This window comes from Cricetulus griseus, chromosome X (genome assembly GCF_003668045.3).
Source record: "Cricetulus griseus strain 17A/GY chromosome X, alternate assembly CriGri-PICRH-1.0, whole genome shotgun sequence".
NCBI classification, from domain to species: Eukaryota; Metazoa; Chordata; class Mammalia; order Rodentia; family Cricetidae; genus Cricetulus; species Cricetulus griseus.
Window position 1 is genome coordinate 112,115,297 of NC_048604.1, and position 26,547 is coordinate 112,141,843.

General features: G+C 44.0%; 1 long non-coding RNA gene and 1 pseudogene across 1 annotated transcript; both read left to right on the forward strand.

Annotated features, from left to right (window-relative positions):
* The first annotated feature begins 6,192 nt into the window (after positions 1-6,192).
* On the forward strand, positions 6,193-24,253 carry LOC100773862. The gene is made up of 4 exons (XR_004771500.1): positions 6,193-6,372; positions 6,886-7,083; positions 17,291-17,479; positions 23,859-24,253. It is a non-coding gene; the product is annotated as an uncharacterized LOC100773862 (long non-coding RNA).
* On the forward strand, positions 14,339-17,183 carry LOC113830713 (annotated as a pseudogene).
* Positions 24,254-26,547: the final 2,294 nt, after the last annotated feature.

Sequence of the window (26,547 nt, forward strand, 5' to 3'; positions counted from 1 at the left end):
TTTTCCCATGTGCATTTGTCCAGGTACCTGCATGGCACTATGTGCACATGACAATCACAGGACAACTTGTAGAGATTAGTTATCTCTTTCCACCTTGTAAGTCCTGGACATCAAACTCAGGGTTATAAGACTTGGCAGCAGGCTCCTTTATTCAATGAGCCACTTGATGAGACTGTGAACATTAATTTTGAAATAATAGAAAGCACATTAATATTAAAATTCACTCAATTAAAAGGAAAACTATTAGTGGTAGAAAGAAAGCATTACCAAAATTTAACCCACCTTGCAGAAAGATACAGGCATTTTCCTGGCTCATCCCATTCACTCTCCAATTAGTATACCCAGGGGCCCCCTTGGTTCCCTGAGCCCCCAGCTCTTGCCAATACCAGACTGTTTTGGTTATTGTATTTTTGTATAACTGACTCTAGATAATTATGAGCTCTTTGAAGATACTAATAATTTTATATACCCCATAGCCCAGTGCATAGCACAGCACATGCTTGGGGGTGACTGCTTTTTAGTAGCACAGACAGCTTTGACAGACTATTTTGGTAGACCCTTTGGAAGGGTCTCTATATCATTTGATCAGCAGCCAGTCATACTGGTACAGACTTGGAGCCTTCTCAGCATCTCCAAAGGAAATAAACAATAGTGGGCACTGAATTAGCAAACTGAAGGTGCCATGGACAGAGAAGGAACACATAGACAGCTCCAAGACATGGGTGAAAGTGAATGGGGACTTTCCCACGATCTGTCTAGTTATGGTTGTCCTGGGCCCACCTGCCCATGCTACTGTATGTCCAAGTTAGTAGAGTTTGGAAGCCACATGGCAGAGAAGGAGCACTTGGGGGCCAGAAATGATCAGGGAACGACCTGGAAGAAGCACTGTGGCAGAGGATACAGGAGAGAAAACCTAAAGATCTGCTGCTGTCATCACTACTGAGGAACACGTTGGTGTCACAGTCCAACACATATCTACTCTTACCTAGATCTGGAGTTCAGCAAGAATGCTGGGAGGGGCACTCGTTTCTCTTGCAGAGGACCATGGTCCAGTTCTCATCACCCACATGGTGACTTATAGTCACCTATAACTCCAGTTTTAGGGCATCTGGCACTCTCTTCTAAACTCCATGGGCACCAGGCACATATGTGGTTCACATACATGCATGCAGTCAAAACACTCATACACTTAAAATGAAATCAATATTTTTAAAAAAATATTAGGGAACCTTCAAAGGACTTTTAAAATTCTTTTTTGAATTTTGTATTCTTGGGATCAAATTTCCTGCGTCATAAAGGGTAGCCGAAGGAACTGGAGGAGAGTGGAAACTATTCTTTGGTGGTATTAAGCAGAGAGACACCTACAAGGGTGTGAGGAGTAGAGACAGGCATTTGTTTCCACTTCAAGTCCTTAAGGAGCTATGACAGGTTGGAGCTCTCAATTCCACGATCACAACCCAAGCATTCCTGTGTGTGTCTGAATACAGTGCAGAAGAATTTGGAACACTGATTTTGTTCCCCAACTCTTCACAGCTTACTCTTTCTCCAGCTAGCACTTGAACCTATCACTACTATTGTCTCTGTCCTGGAAATAAATTCCACTATAGTGACATGTAAGTTCCTACTAAGAGAATGTCTGATGTTATTGCTTGCACTTCAGTGAAATAAGGTCTTTTTGCTAAGAGACTCAAAACTGAGTCCTTAGCTATTAGATTACTAGGTTCAGAGGAAAGAGTTGCTTGTATGAATGAGTTTCTTTTCTTTTCTTTCTTTTTGTTTTTGATCATCATCTAAGCAAAAAGTACAAATGGGTGGGTGTTCTTTCTTTGTACTCCCATGTACTAGAATGCCTTACTACTTGGGAAACTGAAACTATATTCTCAAGGATATGAATGCTAGCTGTAAATTACCAAGGAGAATTTTAGAGCAGTTATAGTATGACAAAGCAGAAGTAAACAAAGCATGGACATCGGAAAGTGGAGAGCCAAGTAGGACTTCTGAAAGGGGGGGGGCAGAAAAACCATTGCCTCAGCCTAATGACTGTCCCTTGTTTGCCAACAATGGGGTCAGGCATTAGGCTTATAATGAGCTTTCAGCTTGGTTGCCATCCTGTCAGTCTGTGTCACTGCTTGTGTCTTACTCCTTGAACTCTAGACCTGTAGGGGAAGCTGTAGCTGAAAGGCCCGCTGCCTCTCTGTCTCCCCCCGCCTATGCTGATGCTGGGTGTTCTCTCTGGAGCAGCCGGGATGGGCTGGAGAGTGCAGCGCGGGGCGATAATTGTCCGGGAGCTGCTAGCTGCCGCAGAGCTGCCCTGCTTCACCTTCATCCTGCCCCCGCCGGCCTCCACTTCCCCCGGCTGCCGTTTTCCCTCCCAAGCCGGTTCACCCAGGCGGGGCTGCCCTGGCACCGCGCCGGGGCTGGGGCCGAGCACCCCTCGCCCCCACGCCCCCCCCCCCGTTGAGAAACACTCCGTCCCAAGGTCTCCGCCCCCAAGGTCAGCCACCTGGGCGCGGAGGGAGGAATCAAGTCTGTTGTACCAGACACCAGACCTTGAGAATATGCTGATCTGGAATGGCTCTGTGCCTCATTTGAACCATCAAATAGAATCCCTGCTCCTAGCTTGCGCCTTTTTCCCTATATAAGGACCCCTTTCCCTTGGCTCGGGGCGCTTGGCCTCAGAAAAGCTAAGTCGCCCCGGGTACCCGCGTCTCCAATAAAGCCTCTTGTTTTTTACATCCAGTTCGTGGCCTCGCTGGTTCCTGGGTGTGTGGGTCTCCCTCTACGAAAGTATCCCTTCGGGGTCTTTCATAGCCACGCCTACTTAGGGGCTGGCTACAGGTGTGCCTGACCATGCTTTCAAGGGCATGGTCAGGGGACATAGGGTGACTGTGTTTTCTCTTTCAGTTTCTCTTTTGGGCTTGCATACAGACTGCTGCCACGCTGGCTGGCTAGGTTGCTCTGTAAGTAAGGCTTTTCCCTATTAAATACCCTTATATTTCTACCTGACTCCGTATTGGTAATTTCCCACTATATCTGGTTGTCAGAAGCAGGATATTGGAAACCTACACCCCATTTGGGACAGGCTGTGGGTTCCAACGGGCCCACTGCCTAGGCGGCATTAGGCTTATAATGAGCTTTCAGCTTGGTTGCCATCCTGTCAGTCTGTGTCACTGCTTGTGTCTTACTCCTTGAACTCTAGACCCACTGAGATGGGCCTGTATTTGACCCTGCCAGAGGTTAGCTCTGTACAACTAACATGGGCCCAGAGGTGCCTGGCAGGATTAGCATGCAAAACCAGTGGGCACTGGGACACTATGGTCAACGGTCAGTTTTCAGCAGGAGCTCTGAGGCAGAGATGGTCCTATGAGGAATTACCCATGGTTACTGTCAAATTTACAGAGAGAATGCTCTGTTCTAGAAACCACCCAATCAGGAACTCCACTAAGAAGATTTCATTAGGACTTCCCGAGTCACTCCTTCTAGGTGTTGTAAGCACTTGATTTGATGTTTTCTGTCCATCTGCTGCTTGTTATTTGCTCTTTTACTTAGACACCTCACTCAGGGGAAAGCACTCGGCTCCACCAGGGATTCTCAATCTGGAACTCTGTTCAATAGCGTTACCCAATTAGATGAGGCTATCTGCTACTTGCTACTTGGTCTTTGACTTTTCATTCAAAACCAAAAGAACAACCATCATATATCAATCTCTAGATAAGTGATTCTTAACCTTGGGTCATGACCTCCTTGGCAAACTTCTATCTCCATTCCATTAAGATTTACATTATGATTCATAGCAGTAGCAAAATTACAGTTATAAAGTATCAAGGAAAATAATTTTATGGTGGGGGTCACCACAACAAGAACTGTACTAAAAGGATGCAGCATTAGGAAGGTTGAGAACCACTGATCTAGACAGAACCAGATCATAGCTTGTCTGTGGTAAAGCTTGGTTCTTGGATAAATTTGGTATCACAGTATTTGAAAAGGTGGTTGTGCCTGTTTTTGCAGTAGGAACAAAGGCTCCAAAAATAATTTTATTTGTGGTATATTGAGTGCCTTTTGATAACTACTGTTTCAATGACTACCTGGTTTCTGGATTGAGAAACAAAAAATGACCTTGTTTATAGATGTGGTGGTTTGAATAAGAAACCTTCCCACAGGCTTGTGTATTTGAGTACTCAGTTACCCAACTGTTTGGACAGGTTATGGAACTTCCTAGATGGGAATCCTGGCTGGGAGAGTCACACTGCTGGGGGAAGACCTTGAAATTTAACAACCTTGTCTCACTTCCAGTTTACTGTATCTGTTTCCCACATGTGCAGCAGAGGGGTGATTTCTCAGCTCCCTACTCCTGCACCCATGCCTTCTCTGTCATTGTGGACACATAGCCCTCTGGAACCATAAGTTAAAATGAACTTTTCCTTAAGTTGCCTTTGGTCATGGTATTTTATCATAGCAACAGTAAAGTAACTGATATAATAGGTGTGTATCTTATATTGCATATATTGTGTTTGTGCTTGAAATAAACATAAAGAAGCCCATCAATGTAATTTAACCATTGATGCCTGATTTGATGGTATGGTAGAAGGATGGCTTTGTGACTAGAGTGGTGGTTAAATATATTCCCAAACTTAGTACATAGAGCTAGCAAAAATTTACTCTAAGTTTGCAATTTCAAAGTGAGGAATTCAGCAAGGACACAGCAGATATGATTTGTTCCCAATCCTTTTTGTGACCACAGTTGGAAAAGCCTGACTGTCTGAGGGGGTATTCACTACTATCCCTGGCAGGCCATCTTGAGAGGACTGATGTTTGGAGTTTCATGATACTTCTGGTAGGCCACACAGCAGTCAAGCTCCACACTTGATGACTCAGACTCTGAGGAGCAGTTCTTGTAAACAAGGTGGATGTCACATCACTTTCTATGACCAACACACAGAACTCAAGTTGAGTCACTTCCGCCATACTCTATTGATTAGGAGTTGAGTCATAAGCCCTTTCACATTCAAGTGGGTAATTAAACTGCATCTCTAGGCGGAGGAGGTGACACCTTGCATAACAGCATGAGACATGAAAGACAGTCCTGTGGACAATTTTAGAAAATGCAGTTTTGTACTGTGGCTTCCAGGTAGCTGGTTATGTGTCATTCATCTTCACTATATGGTAGCAACACAATAGGGGACATTGACATTGTTAACTGTTAACAAATAACTTATGTGCAATTTCTGCACAATTGAAGCCATAATATAAAATATTTTTATATTGACTAATCTTTGGCATAAAGCAAGACCAGATTAAATGCATGGTAGAGATACAGATGAAATGCCATTTTCAGAAGGGAGCTGTGCCAGGATCACTCCAGGAGTGACAATTTCGACATACGTATACACAGTCCAGGCCGGAGGTCTATTTTGTGGACTTTCAGTATCTCTACTTCGGCGAGCACTGAGGTCAGAATTCTTATCTTTATAGGAACTTTCAAGCCTCAACCCAGCCAGAAAGAGAAAAGAAAAGCTGTCTTTCTGAAGTCTCTTTCCGAGAGGCAGAGAATCTCTTTCTCACAACAGTCTGCTACAAATCGTACTTCCAATTTTCATTCTGTGAGTTTTACTAAGATTCTTGCTAAATACAGATGGTCTATATTCCATAGAAAAAGGAATTCCAGCTCTCAGAGATTCTATTTCTTGCTACTGAAGGAACCAGCTTCCTTTTGGCAGCCATAACAGCCGAACACGTGCTTGCCATAAACCTGCCTTGGTCACGTAGAGGTCAGATGCCTGTCTCGTGACAAGGAACCTTAGTCACTTAGAGGTCAGATGCCTGTCTTGTGACAAGGAACCAATCAGAAGTTAGCTGGTGGCGCTATGCTTTACGACCCTGGGTGTGCTTTACGGACAAGCGCACGACAATGAGTAGAGAGCATAGCAACCACCCTGGGAGGGCCTATGGGCCATAACAACCAGTTGACCAATCAACACAGGGCAAGCCCTCCAAGCCTGGAGGCACACCAATCGTAAGCCTGTGCGTACCCCTAGACACTCCCCTTACGCTGCCCTATAAGATCTTTTGGGAGACCCAAGGAGCCGTCTTTTCTAGCCGTCTGCCATGGCGGGTGGGTGAAAGACCCGAGCTAACATGGGGTTAACTCGTTAAATTACAATAAAGCCTCGTGCAGTTTGCAGCAAGCTCTCGAATCCGCCTGGTGACTGGGGTGACCGCGAACCTGGCCTGAGACCCCGATACTTGAGTTTTCAGGGGTCTAACACTACATCAGAAGAAAAATTTAGTATTTTACAGTTTAATAAAATGCCTTAAATCGCCAGTTTACACAAAACAATGATTTCTAAAACGGTGGACATAAAGCCAATGGAGGTGAGTGGTTGTAAACTATAGGAAAGAAGCATGCAGAGCAACCCCACTGCTTCTGCTCTTTTTGATGAGGGACTACTCAGCTGAGCCTAGTGGTCTCTGGGTGATAAAGTCATGGCAGGAACACTGCTAAGTTTATAAAAGGGGAGTCTGCCGCTGTAAAGATGAGGAAGAAACTGAATAATGTTTCCTTAAGACAGCCGATTCAGGTACATACATAAAGGTAAATGCTTCATGTTTCAACTTAAATGTGGAGTCTAACACAGTGGATCTCATGGAGGCAATGGATAGAAAGGTAGTAGTTACCAGAGGGCTGGGTCAAGGCTTAGGGGATGATGGACACAAGACAGAATTTCAGTTACATGGCAGAAATTAGTCCAAGAGACCTAATATTGTGACTAATTTTAATAATACATTAATCATTTCTGAGTGGGGGTTCTGGAGTAAATGGCAGACTTTAAGCCAACTTCATGTGTCATGATCCATGTTGGTATAACAGAGTGGTTTCTATTGCAGAGAGAAAAACTACAATCACAAGGCAAGGGTGAGATAGGTCACCTGGCACTGAAAAGGAAAGAAGGAAAACTCCGCAAAGGGAGGGAGCATCGCAAGGCTCCAACCACATGACTCAAGTAGAGGGAGCAAAAACAGAAACCCCATCCATAGGGCAAGCCAGAGGCATGGCTAAAAAGGAATGAGAAAACTGTGTACAAGGTAAGTCTATAGATCTCAGGAAGCAAATAATGATTTGGGGGTTGGAATGTAACGGTGAATCCTCTGGTATGGGTCAGCAGTGGAGAGGAGAAACATTTTGACATGTCTTCAGGACTGCAGCCATGTGGCCTTTGTTGTCTTGAGGGGGAGCCTATAGCCTATGCCTAAGATTGAACTACCCTAAAAGAACTGAGAACAAGGAACAATCCCAAGCCAGGAATCCTATAAAGAGCCTACCACAGCCTCTAGGTAGGAAATGGCTGCATGAAGGCAGTAATGGATAGAGGCGGGATGTATTCAAATGAAGCAACCTGACACCTAGAGAAATGGTAGAGGGCTTCTTGGTTGGTGGCTGTATCCTTTTTGATGAGAAGCAGGTTAACCACAGCAGAGACTGATGACTTCAAGCTACTGGTTTGGTATGATTAATATCCTTTTCTCTGAGTGGTACCATGTATTAGGGCCCCAAATGTGTATTCTCTCTCTCTCTCTCTCTCTCTCTCTCTCTCTCTCTCTCTCTCTCTCTCTCTCTCTCTCTCTCTCTCTCTCTCTCACACACACACACACACACACACAAACACACACACACACACACACACACACACACACACACACACAGAGAGAGAGAGACATCCTTCAAAATAACATCAGAAGAGATAGCCATCTCAACAGATATGCAAATTGTGACACAGAATTATGAAAAACTAAGCCAAAGCCATATAACTCCTCCAAAAGACATATCAAATCTAATGCATTCTTCCTACTATATCATAAAATGAACTCAAAATGAATCAAATACCCAACTATAAGGGGAAGTGTGAGAAATAATTTTCAAAATAGAAGCAAACTTCTTTGTGTGTCATTGACTTAAGCAAAACCTTTTTAATGCTTGATGCCAAAGCACAAGGAACAGAAGCAGAACATCTAGACTGCAAATCAACGTCCTGTGTGGAATATTTTCTTATCTATTTTTAAATTTTAAAACAATCTTTCCTCATTTTAAATACCAATCCCAGTTTCTACTTCTTCTCCTGCTGCTCCTCCCACCTTCCTCCTACCCCCATCCACTCCTCCGAAAGGGTAAGGCTTCCCATGGGGAGTCAACAAAGTAATATGGATTTTTTGTGGCTAGTGGTACAGTGCTTGCCCAGTATTTATAAAAGTCTAGGACCAAACCCTAGGACCACAAAATGGGAGAAATATCAACAAAGAAATCAGAAAAAAGATAAATACCTAGAGCCTATAAGATGGCCCAACAACTAACAGCAAGCTGTGCCAAGCCTGACAACCTAAATTTTATCTCTGGGACCCACATAATTTGAAAAAAAGAACTGATTCCTGCATCTTGTTCTCTATCTTTACAAATGCACCATGGCAAAATTGCACAAGTCCCATATAAATAAATAAATATAATTTAAATAAAACTAATGTATTAATTAGTTAAAGATATCACCTACCTTTATCTGTAACATCAGGAAGGCTGTGCTGTGCTACAGTAGGACACACACACACACACACACACACACACACATTCCTCTTCATAGTTGGCTATGCCTATTCTCCACAATATTTGTATTTCATGGTAAAGTTTCCATTTAAGATCTGTTTAGCTCTTAAAACTTTTGCTTTGAGGTAAAAGGAGATAATTTCATAAGCTTATTGGAAATACCTAGGATGAAATGCATCTGACATAACAATAAACCTTAGTGACATAGTGTTATTGATATTAAGACCTTTTTAGTTTGGACTGTCCATCCTATAGAACAAACTAAGTCACATAGACATGTGTGAGTTCATCATGTTCGTGCACTGTGCCTTTGCTGAGAGTCACCTCAAGGGAGTAACAAATAATATATTTGAATACTAATGTAATTCCAATCCAACATTCATGAGATATTTCCTTTAAGTAGGTCTCAGAAACACACCACAGAGTTGACTTTTGCTTCTTAATCCAATCAGAAATTCCTTCTGTCAGATGCTGTGTGTGGAGTAGTATAGTTACCACTTCTTTTAGTTCTAATAGTTTTTGTGTTCTCTATTTTGTGACTTTTGTTTTTGCTGTCAACATATTGTTAACCTATATGATTTCTTCATCTAATCCTTGTACTTTTATGGAATAGTCCATCTGTGCCTTTTATTTTTTTCTTTGAAGAAAAACTCTAGTTAACCACAGGAACATAGGTAAGGAAATAGGAGTTTCTATCTTTTTCTTCTGTATCACTACATATACTTCAAAAGTTTCTTTTATTAACTTTTTCGTAATGAGAATGTGCAATTCTGGGGTGTACATAACTAAATTAGGTCCTCACAGATTAGGTTTACAAGGTAGGACAAGCAGTAGCATATCACATTCTATGGGATGATGTCAGTAACATCACATTATTGGATGCTATCCTATAACACTGGATACATACAAAGGGGTGGGTGATGCTGACTTTCTTAGTTTCTGGCATAAACCAGATAAGCTGGAAGATCAATGTCAAGTAGATAAAAACAACCTGTCACTTTCTATTTGAATTAAAATAGCCACCTTTCAGAAATTCAATGTTATCAGGTCCTATATTCAGTTGGGGTTTGTTTGTTCTGGTGTTGGGGTTTTGATTTTTCTTTTTTTATTCCAAGCTACTAAAACTCTTGCTCTTCTTAGCATTGGAGCAGAAAGGTTGAGTCAGGGGAAGAATAGAAGAAAGGATATATGATAGGTAGGGTTTTAGTTGGGGGGATGGGGGAGGACAGGAGGGAGAAGGGAACTGGGATTGTCATGTAAAACAATCTTGTTTCTAATTCAAATAAAAAAGTGATTTAAAAAAGAAAAGGTTATTTTGATGGCTTTGCCTCAGTAAACCAAAAGGCACAAGGGGATGGGAAGGGACAAAAGGAAGGAGGACAGGAGGGAGAACAGGAAGGAGGAGGGGATCAAGGGAGAATGGGAAGGAGAGATGGATGGAGGGAAGGAGGGAGAGAGGGAAAGAGAAACTTCTGCCACGTGAGATGGTACTTGCCTGTAGTCTCATTTATTAAGGACTCTGAGACTAGAGGCTCACTTTAGCTCAAGACATAAAGAATATAAAAAGAATGGCAAAAGCAAATGAAGTTGAGAGCAAGAACATCTGAAAAGAAAAACAAGGAGGGCTGGAGAGATGGCTCAGCAGTTAAGAGCATTGGATGCTCTTCCAAAGTACCTGGTTTAGTTCCCAGCAACCACATGGAGGCTCATGATCACCAGTAACACCATTTCTAGTGCACCAGACATATACATGGTACACAGAATACATACATGAATACATACAAAACACCCATACACAAATATTTAATTAAAAAATTTTAAAACATAAAAAATAAGGCCTGAGAGCAAGGAGGGTGGATTGGAGGTGGGAAAGGGGAAAAATTATGTAATTATATATTAAATTAAAGAATTTAAAAAATTATGGTGCAGCATGCTCTCCTATGTGTATGTTCATTTGAATACATAAAACAAACATATAACTCCTAAGTAATGAATCCCACTGGGTTTCAGAAAAAATTTAAAAATCACATAAAATTTTAAAAGGAAAGAGCAAGGAAAGAAAGGTAACTTCCCATCTTTTATTATGGTGGCCCACTCACTCACTTTTGACAGTGAGGGAAATGCATGACTTCTGATTGCATTTTATTTTCCAATCAAGTAACCCATTAACTGTTGCATGCTCTTTCTTGATAGCAATAGACATAAGGAAACAGAAGTAGTCTCTGTATAAAGTAATGAGAAAGCATCCTTTTCTCAATACTTATAGAGCCCACAGTGTGTTGCAGGAAATAGGCAGAAGATCAAGAAACTGTAGGAAACCGTGGAAGGTACCCAAGAAAAGGAGGATGTTCTGAATATTCCCATCATGGGGCCAACTACTGAATGTTGTCTTAGTCATTACTTGCTATAGCAAATGATGGCAAGCTTGGAGTTTGTGAGGGAAATAGGTTCTTTTAGCTAACCAGATTGTAAGCAGAGAATTCAAGGTGGCCCCTATTGTTTTGGCCTTAAGGGGAGAACTTTGTAGGGGAAGCTGTAGCCACGCCTTCTTAGGGGCTGGCTACAAGTGTGCCTGACCAGGCTTGTGAGGGCGTGGTCAGAGTGACATAGTGTGACTGCATTTGCGGTTTCGGTTTCTCTTTGGTACTTGCTGTGCAAGCTGCTGACCCACCGGCTGGCTAGGTCGCTCTGTAAGTAAGACTTTTCCCTATTAAATACCCTTATATTTCTACCTGACTCTGTATTGGTAATTTCCCACTATAGAACCTTGTAATGGCCAGCACCTCATTTGCAGAAGCAAGTGGCAGGAGAGATCACAATGCAAAACACAAGCCAGAAGCTGGAATAAGGCCAGTTTTATCTTTCCACAACTCACTGTCAAATGATCACCTGGAGTTCTATCAGCACTGCATCAGGTCTCTTTTGAGAGAAGATTCTCCCAATAACCCAAACACCTTGGCAACCACTTAATAGTCATGTTGGAAATCAATGTTTCATCTGCTCATTCTTAAAAGAACAAAATAAACCCAAATCATATAACCTTTTAAAGTAGACTTAACAAATAGAAATCATTCAGACAAAAGCATAATTAGAACAGTCTAGAGAACAGAAATGACATATATTAAGTCATAAGAAGCTGGACAAAGTGTGATAGATATGACCAGTGGGTTTCTACACTGTCCTCATTTATCTGCTTACTTTTGTGACAAGAACTCTGTTATTTTAGATTCCAAATGCTCTGTATAGCATCTAACAGATCAATGTAAGATATTGAAGAAGAGAGAATTCTTTTTTTTGCAGATTTTTTTATTTGAATTAGAAGCAAATTGTTTTACATGTCAATCCCAGTTCCCTCTCCCTCCCCTCCTCCCCTACCACACCCCAACTAAAACCCTACCTATCACATATCCTTTCTGCTCCCCCTGGATGGTGAGGCCTTCCATAGGGTGTCATCAGAGTCTATCATATCCTTTGGGATAGGGCCTAGGCCCACCCCACCCCCGTGTGTCTTGGCTCATGGAATATTCCTCTATGTGGAATGGGCTAACAAATCCACACCTATGCTAGGGATAAGTACTGAACTACTACAGGAGGTCCTGTAGATTTCCGAGGTTTCAAGAAGAGGGAATTCTGACTCCTGTTTAGTGTGATTTCTTATTGTAGGTAGGAACCATTATGAACACTAATGTGTTCAAAAAACTTTACAAGTTTTAGTATTTCTGCATACCAATCTATGGTAAGCAACCACTCAAAAATAGTTACAGTAAGATAGAATAACATTTAAATTTGAAGCACATTTAAATTAATTTACATGACAAAAGAAATAGAAAATCAGCATAACAAAAGACAACTAAAAAGGTAAATGCAATGAAATGTTTAAAAAGGTTTCTTACATTTTAATTTAAAAGCTATTAACTTCTTCATCTCCTTGTCTTTATTGAGATGACATTAAGATGATTAAGATATTTCTACATATATGTATTATTATCTGATCATGAAATAATCCAGAATGCACGGTGCCATTGTATTCCTCAAGCTGAATGAACTGAGGTCTGAGACAGACATTGGGAGCATGATGAATAATAGGATAGCTTTGGAACAGATTTAGGAGGCAAAAACCCAAGCCACATGATGCCAGAGTCCCATAAGATGACTGAACAGGAAGTATAGACAGCCATCAGGGTAATCACCCATCAATAGTTTCTTTGTTTTGGTATCACTGACACTAAGAACCATGACTCACCCACGGTCTGTGGTCAAATACAGAGGACACCTAAACATGATCAAGGATGGATCTTCATCTCCTAAATGCAGCTGTACTATCTGTTCTTTGAGAACAGGAGATTTGTTTGGAGACTTTCTGAAAAGGAATTTGTCTTCCAAGGCTAGTGTCCTGGGGAGAGCAGGGGTGTCCTTTATGGAATATGCAGTTTCTGATGGAAAGAATACAAATCAGAAGTTGACCTGTTTCCACAAGAACAACTTACAGTCAGGAGTTAAGGAAAGATCATAAGTCTAATGATGAACTGCTAGAAAACTAGGTAATTGCTAATGAGAGAGGGGAACCTAAGGGAGGAGGAAGACCTTAGACCTTAAATGAGGGAATGCTCATTTTCTATGAAGTTTGCAGTATCAACGATTTTCTATACTATCCTATAAAATCTTATTTGACCACGATAGCCTACATGTGGCCATGGCATGCTATATGTTTACTGAGAAATAAAGTACACAGACACCTGTAACACCCCCCATCTTACATTCTGAAATCCAAAGTGCTCCAAAAGCCAAAATCATACTTTCTGAGCACTCACAAAATCCCACAAGTGGCAAAACCCACACCTGACCTCAGATGACTGGTTGTAGTCCAAAGATAGTACATTCATAATGTAAAAAGTCAACTTAGGCTGTGTGTACAAGAAACATATGAGATATAAATGAATTTCATATTTAGACCTATGCCCCTTCACCAAGATATCTCATTATGTATATGCAAATAGTAGCAAATCTGAAACAAAATCCCAAATTGGAAATGCTTTTGGTCAGTGGCATTTCAAAATCAGGGACACCTGCTTATACTTCTAGGCAAACACTTTACCATCACACTGTATCCACGGCCTTCTCAAGTTAGATTTTTATAAAAAAAAATACCAAAAATCAAAACTTTAATATTAAAACATCCAAGACTAAATTTACCATGGGTCTTACCAGTTTTCCATATTTTACACTTTCGGAAATTCTTATGTCCACTGAACAGAAAGGGTTTTGAAGTGAGCAAGGCCTGAATTAGAAATATTTCATGTTTAGAAAAGGAGTAGACAGGGAGCAGTTTATCAGCCATCTTGTCCACAATTCCTCCCTCTGTAGTTCATAGTCTGGCTAACTCTCAGTTCTGTGTTAAAGTGTCCGTCTCATTAGGTCTTAGAATAAAACATGGCAGCCCTTCTCTCTTCCTCCTGATCTCTGCTCTGGAGTCGCCATGTGATCCAATGGCAAGAGAGGGAGCCAGTGTAAGGCGTCCTCTATAAGATAAGTCTTATAAAATATATAGATTTATGATAATTAAGACTGAGGTAGCAGATGAGAAATCCTAGTCATTGCCCAAGCAGCATTTGCACCTAATATAAGTCTCTGTGTGTTACTTGGGACCTTAATATGGCAGCAGGGGAACTCGGGTGGCCTGGCAGAAAGACCCCATGTGGTGGCAAGACTGGGGCAGCTTGGCAGAAATACTTATCATTACAGGCCTCTTCCACGGTAGGGAATTTGACACTGGGGCATGACTATTAAGCTGTTCAGCTCCAGGCTGTGTTAGTAGGAGCCTCTGCAAGGAAGAGCAATGGCTGCTACTGCATTAGCTTCTCACCTGAACCTGGATGCCCTCCAGGAAGTGCTAGAATGCCCCATCTGCATGGAGTCCTTCACTGAAGAGCAACTGCGTCCCAAGCTGCTGCACTGTGGTCATACTATCTGCTGACAGTGTCTGGAGAAGCTCCTGGCCAGTAGCATCAATGGTGTCCGATGTCCCTTTTGCAGCAAGATTACCGGCATCACCAGCCTGACCCAGCTGACAGACAACCTGACAGTGTTGAAGATCATCGACATAGTTGGGCTCAGTGAGGCCGTAGGTCTGCTCATGTGCTGAGCTTGTGGCCGGTGGCTGCCTCGACAGTTCTGCAGAAGCTGTGGTTTGGTGTTGTGGGAACCCTGCCAGGAGGCAGATCACCAACCTCCTGGCAACTGTACACTGCCGGTCAAGGAGGCAGCCGAGGAACGGCGGAGAGACTTTGGGGAGAAGTTGACTCACTTAAGAGAATTTATGGGAGAGTTGCAGAAGCGGAGGGTAGCCTTGGAGGGTGTCTCCAGAGACCTTCAAGCAAGGTATAAGGCTGTTCTTCAACAGTATGGCCATGAAGAGCGCAGGGTCCAGGAAGAGCTAGCCCGCTCTCGGAAGTTCTTCACAGGCTCTTTAACTGAGGTTGAGAAGTCCAACAGTCAAGTGGTAGAGGAGCAGAGCTACCTACTCAACATCGCAGAGGTGCAGGCCGTGTCTTGCTGTGACTACACTCTAGCCAAGATCAAACAGGCTGATGTAGCACTGCTGGGGGAGATGGCAGATGAGCAGGAACCAGAGCTCACTGCCAACCTACCCCAGGAGCTTACCCTGCAAGATGTGGAGCTCCTTAAAGTCGGGCATGTTGGTCCTCTGCAGATCAGGCAGGCTGTTAAGAAGCCCCGGACAGTTAACATGGAAGATTCCTGGGCAATTGAAGAGGCAGCAGCATCTGCTGCCTCAGCCTCTGTTAGTTTTAAGGATATGGACATGAGCCCCGAGGAAGTGGTTGCCAGCCCTAGGGCTTCACCTGCGAAATAGCAGAATTCTGAGGCAGCCCCCGGTATCCAGCAGTGTCTCTTTCTCAAGAAGATGGGGGCAAACGGCAGCATCCCAGGTATGTTCAATCTTCTAGTCAGTCTCTATGTGACCAGTCAGAGTGAGGTGCTAGTTGCTGACTGTAGCAACTATTGTATCCAAGTGTTAAACCGCAATGGCTTTTTGAAGGAGATCCACCGCAGCCCCAGTGGCATTGACAGCTTTGTGTTGAGTTTCCTCGGAGCTGATTTGCCCAATCTCACTCCTCTTTCTGTGGCCATGAACTGCCATGGGCTGATTGGTGTGACTGACAGCTATGACAAGTCCCTTAAAGTCTATACCTTGGATGGCCTCCATGTGGCCTGTCACAGGAGCCAGCTGAGCAAACCATGGGGCATCACAGCCCTACCATCTGGCCAGTTTGTGGTGACTGACATAGGAGGCGGGAAGCTTTGGTGTTTCACTGTGGACCGAGGAGCAGGAGTAGTCAAATACAGCTGCCTCTGCAGTGCTGCGAGGCTCAAATTTGTCACCTGTGATGCGGAAGGCACAGTCTATTTCACCCAAGGCTTGGGTCTCAATGTGGAAAACCGACAGAATGAACACCACCTGGAGGGTGGATTCTTCATCGGCTCTGTGGGCCCCAATGGGCAGCTGGGCCGGCAGATCAGTCACTTCTTCTCTGAAAACGAGGATTTCTGCTGCATTTCTGATGTGTGTGTAGATGCTCGGGTGACCTCATTGTGGCTGATAGCAGCCGCAAGGAAATTCTCCATTTTCCCAAGGGTGGGGGCTACGCTGTCCTTATTCGAGAGGGTCTTACCTGTCCGGTGGGCATCGCCCTCACACCTAAGGGGCAGCTGCTGGTCTTGGACTGTTGGGATCACTGCGTCAAGATCCACAGCTACCAGCTGAGAAGATATTCCACCCCTTAAAGATGAGAAATGTCAGTTTCTTCTTTCCCCCAACCGAGTTTCTTTCCCTTTCCTTCCTTGGTTGTTGATGGTACTGTAGAGTAGATGTGGCCTATGTCCTGATTCTAGCCAGATTGCTGTAGAATCATAAAAGCTCTAGTTTTCAGTGCTTTTTATCTGTTATTATCCCTCTCCCCACTCCCCCTTTTCCTCTCTCCCAAATTTAGAGTTCCGACAGGTACCTTGTCCCAAATAGGATAGATGATGCTGTTAGCAGAAGTTGCTTAGAAGTTAGACACTTCCAAGGCTTTAGTAGACAGAGCCACTTTAGCCCTTTGCCCTTGTGTACAAGATTTTTATTGGTATTGAATCATCATTGATCTTTCTCCTCTGAACTCTGATCTCCCTAATCTACCAGTTCCTTCCTCTTATAATGTGCTTCATCTGTGATTCTTTAATTCTGGCTGCATTCTGTGTGCATGCTCCAGTGCGATCTGCTCTATCCTTCAGTGACAGTATATCTCTGTAGCATGGTGTCTCTTTGATCAACTTTATCAGTATGAGACTGAATCATTAAATGCCACCAAAGGTGACACACAGTCCCTTTGGGAAGCAGAGCCTCTTGGCTGGGGGATTTCTGCCACTATTGTAAGAACAATACACCTGGATGACCCTGACCCCGCCTCCTAACAATGGGGCATGCACCCGCCATGCATTGCAACCTGTGAGGACTCTTGCGCAGGTACAAAACCCCAGTACACATACACAACCTCCCCTTTAAAAGGTCCTGCCGCCCATCTCTCTTCCCTTCTTTCTGGCTCCTCTTGGGTTGGGTGACTACCCATCCCCTTCTCCCCCCCTTTCTGGTAAATAAACTCCACATGGGTTGTTCATCCGTTGTTCCTTTCTTTATATCAGCAGCTGCAGCTTAAACAAACAATAACATTTTGGCTCCCGGACATGGAAAGGCTCTGCCCTTGTACCTTCTCCTGCGGCCTGCTGGTGGGCTCGTGTTAGGTCAAGGGTACCCTTAACACACAGATTGACAACCCACACTCCATCTCACCGGTTTGCTGGGACTCTACATACAACACCGGACCCAATTCGGTAAGGCTACCCCTTTCAGTCGGCCTGAACCCGAGGGTCTGACCCTTGATCTTCTGGCACCCCCCCCCCGGTGTTCTTGGAGGCAGGGGGAGCACCCGGTCACAGTCGACCCCCTTCGCCGACAATCACTCTTGGCTTATTTCCTATGGGTGGTCCCATCAGTAGCTGCTTGCTCCCTCGGTGGTTAGTCGCTGTGGGACTGTTGGGTTCTTCTGTTTTCTTTTTGTTCTTCAGGACAGCTGAGTCCCTATTCAGACCCAGGGTCTATCGGGCTAAGGCCCTTGGTACCCCCACAAGCTGACGAGCACTCAGAGAGAGGCTTTTACCAGTTTTTAACTTGTTCACCCATGGGAAATAAGCCAACTAAGGAAATAAGCCCATTCACACCACTGGGATGTCTTTTAGAGAACTTAAAACCCTTAAACCTCATGCTGTTCTTTAAGGCATCCAGACCCACATATCTCAGTACTAAAAAATGGCCTAGGTATTCCTTAGAGAACCAGTCTTACTGGCCCCCAAACGGAACTCTAGACCCCGAGGTTTTGCGGGATTTATCTAATTTCTGTCAGCAAACCGGAAGATGGAAGGAGTTACCTTCTGTACAGGCTTTTTTCTATCTATCTGCTAAACACTCTCTCTCTCCCTCCTCATCCTAATTATCTGGCTATGGAATCTAAGCCTGAAGTAAATCTTACCGACTTAGATCCAGCTGACGAACCGCCACCAGTTCATCTCCAACCTCTAACCAAGTCCTCTGAAGCCTCTGCTAAGACCCTCGACCCTCCTATCTCTTCTTCTGCTTCAACCGCTCCTGCTACAGCTTCTGCTGACTCAGCCTCTTTCAAACGCCCACCCCTGGCTCCCACCTTCACCCCTCCTTCTACTCGCTCTCAAACAGGATCTCGATTTGCCAAAACCGGTCTGGCCACAGTCTTCCCCTGCGTGAGGTAGCCAGTGTGGACGGCATGGTTAGAGTTCACATTCCTTCCCACTGTCAGAGCTCTCTCAGATTCAGCACAGAATAGGATCCTATACCTCTAACCCCACTGCCTTTATAAAGGAATTTCAGTACATTGCACAGTCTTATAGTCTTACTTTCCATGATGTCTTCATGATTTTAAGTAACAACTTACTACATGAGGAGCGCAAGCAAGTTTGGAATTATGCAAGGGCATGTGCAGATGAGATACATCAAACTCAGCCAAACTGGGATTACAACACCCCGGGTGGGATTTTGGCTAGAGATCAGTTTATAACTTGCCTCATGACTGGTCTCCGTAAGGCTGCCCTAAAGCCCATAAATTATGATAAGCTCCTAGATATAGTTCAGGACAAATCAGAGAATCCCTCCCAATTCCTACAGCGTCTTAAACAGGCCTTTTTACAGTATACTAACTCAGACCCTGAGACGCTAGAGGGAAGACAACTTCTCATGACATACTTTTTCACTCAGAGCTGCCCTGACATTAGAGCTAAACTTAAAAATTTGGAGAAAGGACCCCTAACTCCACAGGATGAGGCCCTAAGAGTGGCGTTTAAGGTGTACCATGGGAGAGATAACCAGACCCTTAAGCACAGATACCAGATGCTAGCTGAAGCTGTCCAACTGGCCTCAGCATCTGCCCAGGATCCCTTGCCCTCCGGGGCCAGGGGACCGCAGCGTCCATGCTTCAAGTGTGGTCAGAAAGGGCACTGGGCCCGGGGTTGCACGAACCTCCGCATGCCACGCAAGCCATGTCCTAGATGCCAGGAAGTAGGCCATTGGTCAGTGGACTGTCCCCGTGTCCCATGTGACAAGAGGACATCAAACACAGACTCCCTTCCAGCTGATCTCTTAGTCCTGGCTATGGATGAGGACTATGAATGACGGGGTCCAGGCTCTCTTGACCCCACCATCATCTCTGAAAGGGAGCCCCGGGTGGACATTAAAGTATCAGGGAGGTCTATCTCTTTCCTTTTGGACACCGGTGCCACATACTCAGTCCTAAAGGAGTTTTGGGGACCCACCTCTCCTTCTCGGCTTAACTATTTTAGATTTATCGCCCAAATGTTATCATATGGAATTTGTGTGCTTGTGTCTGGATTATTTCATTTAGCATAATATCCTCCAGCTTTATCCATGCTGCGGCAAATGGCAGAATTTTGTTTTCCTCACACTAAATCATGTTCATTTGTGTATATATGTTTATTTTTATATATGTACATAAATATACACATTTATATGTATAAATACATAAATGCATACACAGTTGAGGAGTAATGGGGTTTTAAGTAGCTCAGATCCATCTCAGATTCAATATGTAGCTGAGAATAACCTTTAACTCTTGGTCCTCCTACCTCTACCTCCTGAGTGCCAAGTTTACAAGCAAGAGCCACCACACCCATTTATATGGTACTATGGATCAAGCCTATGGCTTTGCATGTGTTATGCAATCATTCCGCTGACTGAGCATCATTTCTGTCTCTTACATAGCATATTTTATTTACTGATCCAATTGTCAGTAGAAGTTTTGGAGACCCACTTCTCCTTCTCGGCTTCCTATTGTCGGGGTAGGAGGATATCCTTACTTACCTCAGCGGACTTCACCACTTAGCTGTATTTTTAGGGGGATTTCCCTTCACTCATTCATTCAGTTTTGTTTATACCAACTTGTCCAGTGCCTTTACTAGGGAGGGACCTTCTAGCTAAGGTAGGAGCTTCTATTTCTTTTGCTCCCCATATTCGCCTGACTCCAGACTCGCCAGCAGCTCCCCTCCTCCTCCTCCTAGCTACTCACCCTACAGGTTCCAGTACATCATTTCCTTTCCCAGCCTCTCAGGTAGACCCCAAGGTCTGGGAAACCCAGAACCCTTCTGTGGCTAGACACCATCCCCCCATTGTCATTCAGTTACAGAACCCCTCTAGGTACGTTTCTCAAGTTCAGTACCCACTCCCACTCCAGAGCCTTAAGGGACTTAAACCTATTATCTCTGACCTCCTAAGGAAAAAGTTGCTTGGTCCTACCTCCTCCCCCTTTAACACCCCCATACTGGCAGTAAAAAAACTAATGGGACTTTTCGTCTGGTTCAGGACCTCCGGCTCATTCACTCTGCGGTAGTGCCCCTCCATCCTGTGGTTCCTAACCCTTACACACTCCTCTCTACTATTCCCCCAGGGACATCTCACTTCTCAGTTTTAGACCTTAAGGATGCCTTTTTCTCTATACCCCTCCACACCCAGTCTCAAAATATCTTTGCTTTCACCTGGACTGATCCAGATACTCATGTCTCCACTCAGCTCACCTGGACTGTCCTACCTCAGGGCTTCCGGGACAGCCCACACCTTTTTGGTCAGGCCCTGGCTTCTGACCTGCTCTCTCTGTCTTTCCCTAAATCCAAGTTCATACAGTATGTAGATGATATTTTACTTTGTAGCCCCCTCCTTGGAAGTTAGCTGGACTGACACTTCCACCCTCCCAAATTTCCTGTCTAGCAGGGGTTACAGAGTCTCAACTGAACCTTGGATACTCCTTAGGTCACCTATTTGGGACTAACCATTACTCCAACCCACAAAGCTATTACTATAGACAGAAAAAACTTAATCGGGTCTCTTACGGTTCCTTCTACTAAAGAGGAAATTTTATCATTTCTGGGAATAGCTGGATTCTTACATACCTGGATCCCCTCTTATTCCCTCCTTGCCCGCCCCCTTTATGAGGTAGCTCTTGGACCTCCACGTGAACCCCTCCTTAATCCTGTTACTAAGCCCTTTCAGAGACTTAAACAAGCTCCCCTGAAAGCCCCTGCTCTTCATCTACCAGATTTAACTCGTCCTTTCTCCTTCTATGTAACAGAAAAAGAAGGATTTGCCCTTGGAGTTCTAGGTCACCAGCTAGGATCTTCCTTTGCACCTGTAGCTTATCTGTCGAAGAAGCTAGACCTGACTACTCAAGTGTGGGCATCCTGCATACGTGCTCTAGCAGCTGCTGAGCATCTTATCTGTGAGTCAAAGAAACTAACCTTTGGGTCACCCATCACTGTCTTCTCCCACCACAACCTGTCCCATCTCCTAACCTATAGAGGCTTACAAACTCTACCTCCTTCCTGAGTTCTTTCCCTCCAGGTGGCATTAGTAGAAGATGCCACGCTTACTTTCCAATCTTGCCCACCCCTTAATATCTCAAATCTTCTACCTCAACCTAATGCTAACTATTCTCCAGCTCATTCCTGCATTGAAACCTTGGAGGAAATATTGACCCATCCTTCACACATACAGGAGGGCACACTACCTCAGGCCACCTATACCTGGTACACAGATGGCAGTTCATCTTTTTTTTTTTTTTTTTACATGAGGGGACCCGTAAAACAGGCTATGACATAGTGTCAGACACCAGGGTGGTGGAAGCACGGGCACTTCCTGCCCACACTACTAACCAACAGGCTGAATTAATAGCCCTCACCCGTGCCTTCCCATTGGCACAGGGACATTCTCTAAATGTTTACACAGATTCTAAATATGCTTTTCATATTCTCCTGTCCCACGCAGCTATTAGGAAGGAATGTGGGCTACTTACTACAAGAGGAGGATCCATAGCTAACTCAGGTTATATTATGGCCATGCTAAAGGCCTCTCACCTCCCCAAAGCTATAGGAATTATTCACTGTCGGTCACATCAGACTGACAGCTCCGTTATCTCTAGGGACAACAACCGGGCTAATAAAGCAGCTAGGGCTGCAGCCCTCCGAGGCCCAGATCTACCTCACGCACCACAGGGAATTCATACACTACAACCCACATCCTCACAGCCACCTCCTGACATGAGACAAATTCTGTCCTACTTACACCAGCTTTTCCACCCTAACAGTAAGGCTCTTTCTCTGTTTGTCAAGGCTCACCTCCAACCTACCTCTGAGGACTTAAATTTCTTAAAAACTATCACTGCCTCTTGTAAAACCTGTCAGATGTCAAACCCTAAGTCCAGATATGGTAACTCCCGTTTTCCCACCCACCAGGCTAGGGGCTCTCTCCCAGGGACTGACTGGCAACTTGACTTCACCCACATGCCCACAGTCAGGTGAGTTAAATACCTCCTGGTACTAGTGGATACTTTCTCAGGATGGGTAGAATCATTCCCTACCACTAACAAGAAAGCTCAGACCTTCTCTGACATCCTTCTCAGGAAAATTATCCCCCGGTTTGGGATTCCAGCCTCTCTTCAGTCAGACAATGGTCCTGAGTTTACCTCTCAGATCTCTCAAACCCTGTCTAAAGTTCTCAATATTCCTTGGCATTTTCATATTCCATACCACCCCCAGTCCTCAGGGAAGGTAGAGTGAACTAACCGTTCTTTAAAGACAGTTCTGGTTAAAATGTCACAGGAACTTCACCTTGACTGGGTAAAGCTTCTGCCTCTGGCCCTTTTCAGGCTTAGGGCTCTCCCTAAACAACCACTTTCCATTTCACCCTTTGAACTCATGTATGGGTGGCTGGCTCTAACACCTGTCCTCTCACCTCAACTCTCACTTCTCCCTGACCACCTGCTTACACCTTTACTTCATCATCTCCGTTCCCTCCTTTGGGAATTTGCTGACCACTCTATACCTCTACCATGTGCTACCCCCTGTACCTCTCCAATTAACATAGGGTATCAAGTACTTCTTTCTCCTCCAGACCAGAGCCCCTCCCCCATGTCTCCTAAGTGGAAGGGCCCTTTCAAAGTAATTCTTGTCACTCCAACAGCAGCTAAACTTGAGGGGCCTTTCCCACTGGATTCACTTATCCCACCTCAAGCCCTTTACTTCTCCAACTGAGACTCACCCTTCATACACAGTTTCTACAACAGGACCCTGTTCCCTTAGGTTTCAGAGGACACTGAAATCATCTACTTTGCCTCCCATTTCAGAAGAATAAGGCTCAATTTCTACAAGACAGATTTAAACTCTCCTGCTTCTAATTATACTCTGCTCATCAATTTCCAAAGTATCCCAGAATAACTTACTTAAAACTCTTAATCCAACCAATTAGCTGTTGTTACAGGAATGTCAGCCTAAAAGCCATGGATCTAAAGATACAAGGACCACCAAGTGTTTGTGCCTTCTGGGTAAAGATAACCAGAAAGATTTCATACCACCTAGATATGATCTAATATGTCTAATCTTTATGTTTTCACAAACTTTAAGAACTCTTTAAGTTCCAGGGAGCTGAATCAGATCCAAACAGGTCAGATTCACTCCAGGTAATATCCAACCTTTCTCCAGTCCCAATTTCTCTTCCCTCATCTTGGGACACCTCAGGAACCCCTCCCTTGCCTTACAATCTCCCCTCAAATACCAGGACCTAAGAAAAAATTTTTTTCTTCTAAACTTAACCTTCTCCTCTGCTCTGGGAACATCTTGCCAGGTCTAAAAGGCACCAGAGAGTACCATACGGACTACAATGAAACAACAATCAACCCCAGGACGTGGCAGAACCCCAACCCCCCAAAGACAGTCAACGCCCCAGGCCAGCAGGAAGCAGCCTTGAGACATCTTCTCCCCTACTTCCCTAACCTGCCACGCCCAATTCTCCAACTTTTATAATAAACAACAGCTGGGATTGTAAGAACAAGACACCTGGATGACCCTGCCCCTGCCCCCTAACAACGGGGCAACCACCAGCCATGCATTGCAACCTGTGAGGACTCTTGCGCAGGTGCAAAACCCCAGTGCACATACACAACCTCCCCTTTAAAAGGTCCTGCCGCCCATCTCTCTTCCCTTCTTTTTGGCTCCTCTTGGGTTGGGTGACTACCCATCCCCCTCTCCCCCCCCCTTTCTGGTAAATAAACTCCACATGGGTTGTTCATCCGTTGTTCCTTTCTTTATATCAGCAGCTGCAGCTTAAACAAAAGAATAACAACTATGGATTGTCTTTTCATTGCAGATGTTCCAGAAGATGGTTTGACCCTAGTTGGATAGTTTTGAAAACTTCAGTCTAGAACTCACTCGACTTATAAAGGAGTTTATAGGTTAGAACTATGCCATAGCCAAGGCAAATGGGACATACAAGCAGATGCTAACATTTCCAGCAAATTTGGGATATTTTTCTAGGTCTAAAAACATTTCATACTCTTTCCACTGATCCATGCTAAGAGTTACCAGAAGAATTGTCTGACTAGCAACGTGGGAAGGTTGACACATCCATTTTCACTTAATAAACCATTGGGTAGCTAACTCTATTTTCTTCAAGTGAGTGCATACTGTTTGACTTTGACATTTATTTCTGTTCTATCAAGCATTAAACTAGTTGATAACTTTCTTCACCAAAAAAGAATAAAACATGGCATTCTTTATGCAATAGCCATCATTCTGACAATACTGTTGCCACCCACCAACAATCCACTAGGACATAGTGCCTCAATAATGTGTATAGAAACATGGATATCACAGTAGAAGGCCTTTTTTGAGCTGCAAGGCTTGGAACCCATCTTCCTAACACTTCTCAAGTGCCAGAAAAGCAGACCTCAGCAAACAAAGAACACTAGAGTGTGGAGTCCACAATAATTAAAAAACATTAGCCACCTACCCCAAGTCTTCTGTTGCATGACCCTTGTCTTACATTCTCTACCGTTATGAGAAAAACAGTTGGATAAAAATTAAGACAAGATCCCAGCTGTGTCAAACGCCGTGTTAAGATAACCACAGACTTGCCTAAACAAGCTTTAAAAAACCCTCTGTTAAGCTTGTACAAACTCCTTGTTATCACAAATTGTACTACTAGTTGTAAAATGCTATCACAAGTTGTAAATTCCTGGAATGTACTATCACCCAAGACTTAACCTCAAATTGTAAAAATTCTTTTTTTATATCACTCTTGAACTCTTACTTGTGGCTTTTGCTTTAAAAAGGGACTACTCCCTCCGTTCTCGGTCATGGTGTCAGAACCTGATCTGCCTATCGTCCTAACTGCATAGACGTTCTGGTACCCCACCTTCATGGAATGAAATTGCCTCTTCTCATTTAACTTTGGTGGCCTTGTCCTCAATATTTGTGTGACTCCCAGATGCAACAGAAGCATCTTCACAGGGCATTCTATGCTTTACACGCTGGGAAGGTTTGGAAACCTGTTGCCAAGACTTTTGAATTGCTGAGACTTCTCGCTGTTCCCTGAATTCCGAAACTTCTTGCGGAATATTTGTTTAACTAGGCAAAGATATGTTGCATTTATTCATGATGCATTTGTTAACTGCGTAAAGATGTGTTGTGTTTGCATTAATTAAATAAAATTTACTTGGGCTCAGAGAGGCAGGGTTAGCCACTGGTTGACAGGAAGTAGAAGGGAGGAGCTTAGCATAGGTTTTATTGTTGTTGGGGCAGTATGAAGGGAAGGGCTTCCAGGGTTACCAGCTAAGAGAGAAACTTAACCTGTTGCTACTCTAACTCTCTGAGCTTCCAGGTTTTCACCTTAGCTCTTGAATCTTGAATTTTATTGGAATGATAGAGATTTAGCTAGAACTACCTTTAGCAGCAGCAACAGAGCCAGTGTCTGGGGGAACAGAATTGTCCCCAAGCTATGGCCTTAAAGGCTGGACTGCTAGTAGTTTAAAGGTAACCACTGTGATGGAGGTAAAACAGCAGAAACTCAATTCTGAAAAACAGGAGCTTTTCAGAATCTTCCATGGCCTAGAAATGGGGTGGCAAGGGTCTGCCTCAAAACCCAATACAACTCACAATAAGGTGGAACTTTCATTTCAGGGCTTCCCTTGGAGATGGCAGCAGAAAAATACAAAGGCCAAAGTCAATCTGTCATGAGAAACTGCTTCCCAACCACAACCCACATAGAATTGCACTGATCTTAACAAATAAGAAGTTAACAAACAAGTTCCTGTGTTTAATATTACTGGGGAAATAGAGGTTTCTGTTTTAGGTTCTTAGTCTGGTTAATAAAATGTCTTTTAACAGGCTCAGAAGAAAGGTCAAGGCCAATTCTGTTAGAGTGTGAAAGGAAAGCAAAAGGACAGACAAGTTGTTAATCTTGGTAGGTGCCTGGAGGAGGGAGAAGGAAAGGAGGAAGAGAAAACACTGCCATTTGCAATAGAGGTCAGCAAGAA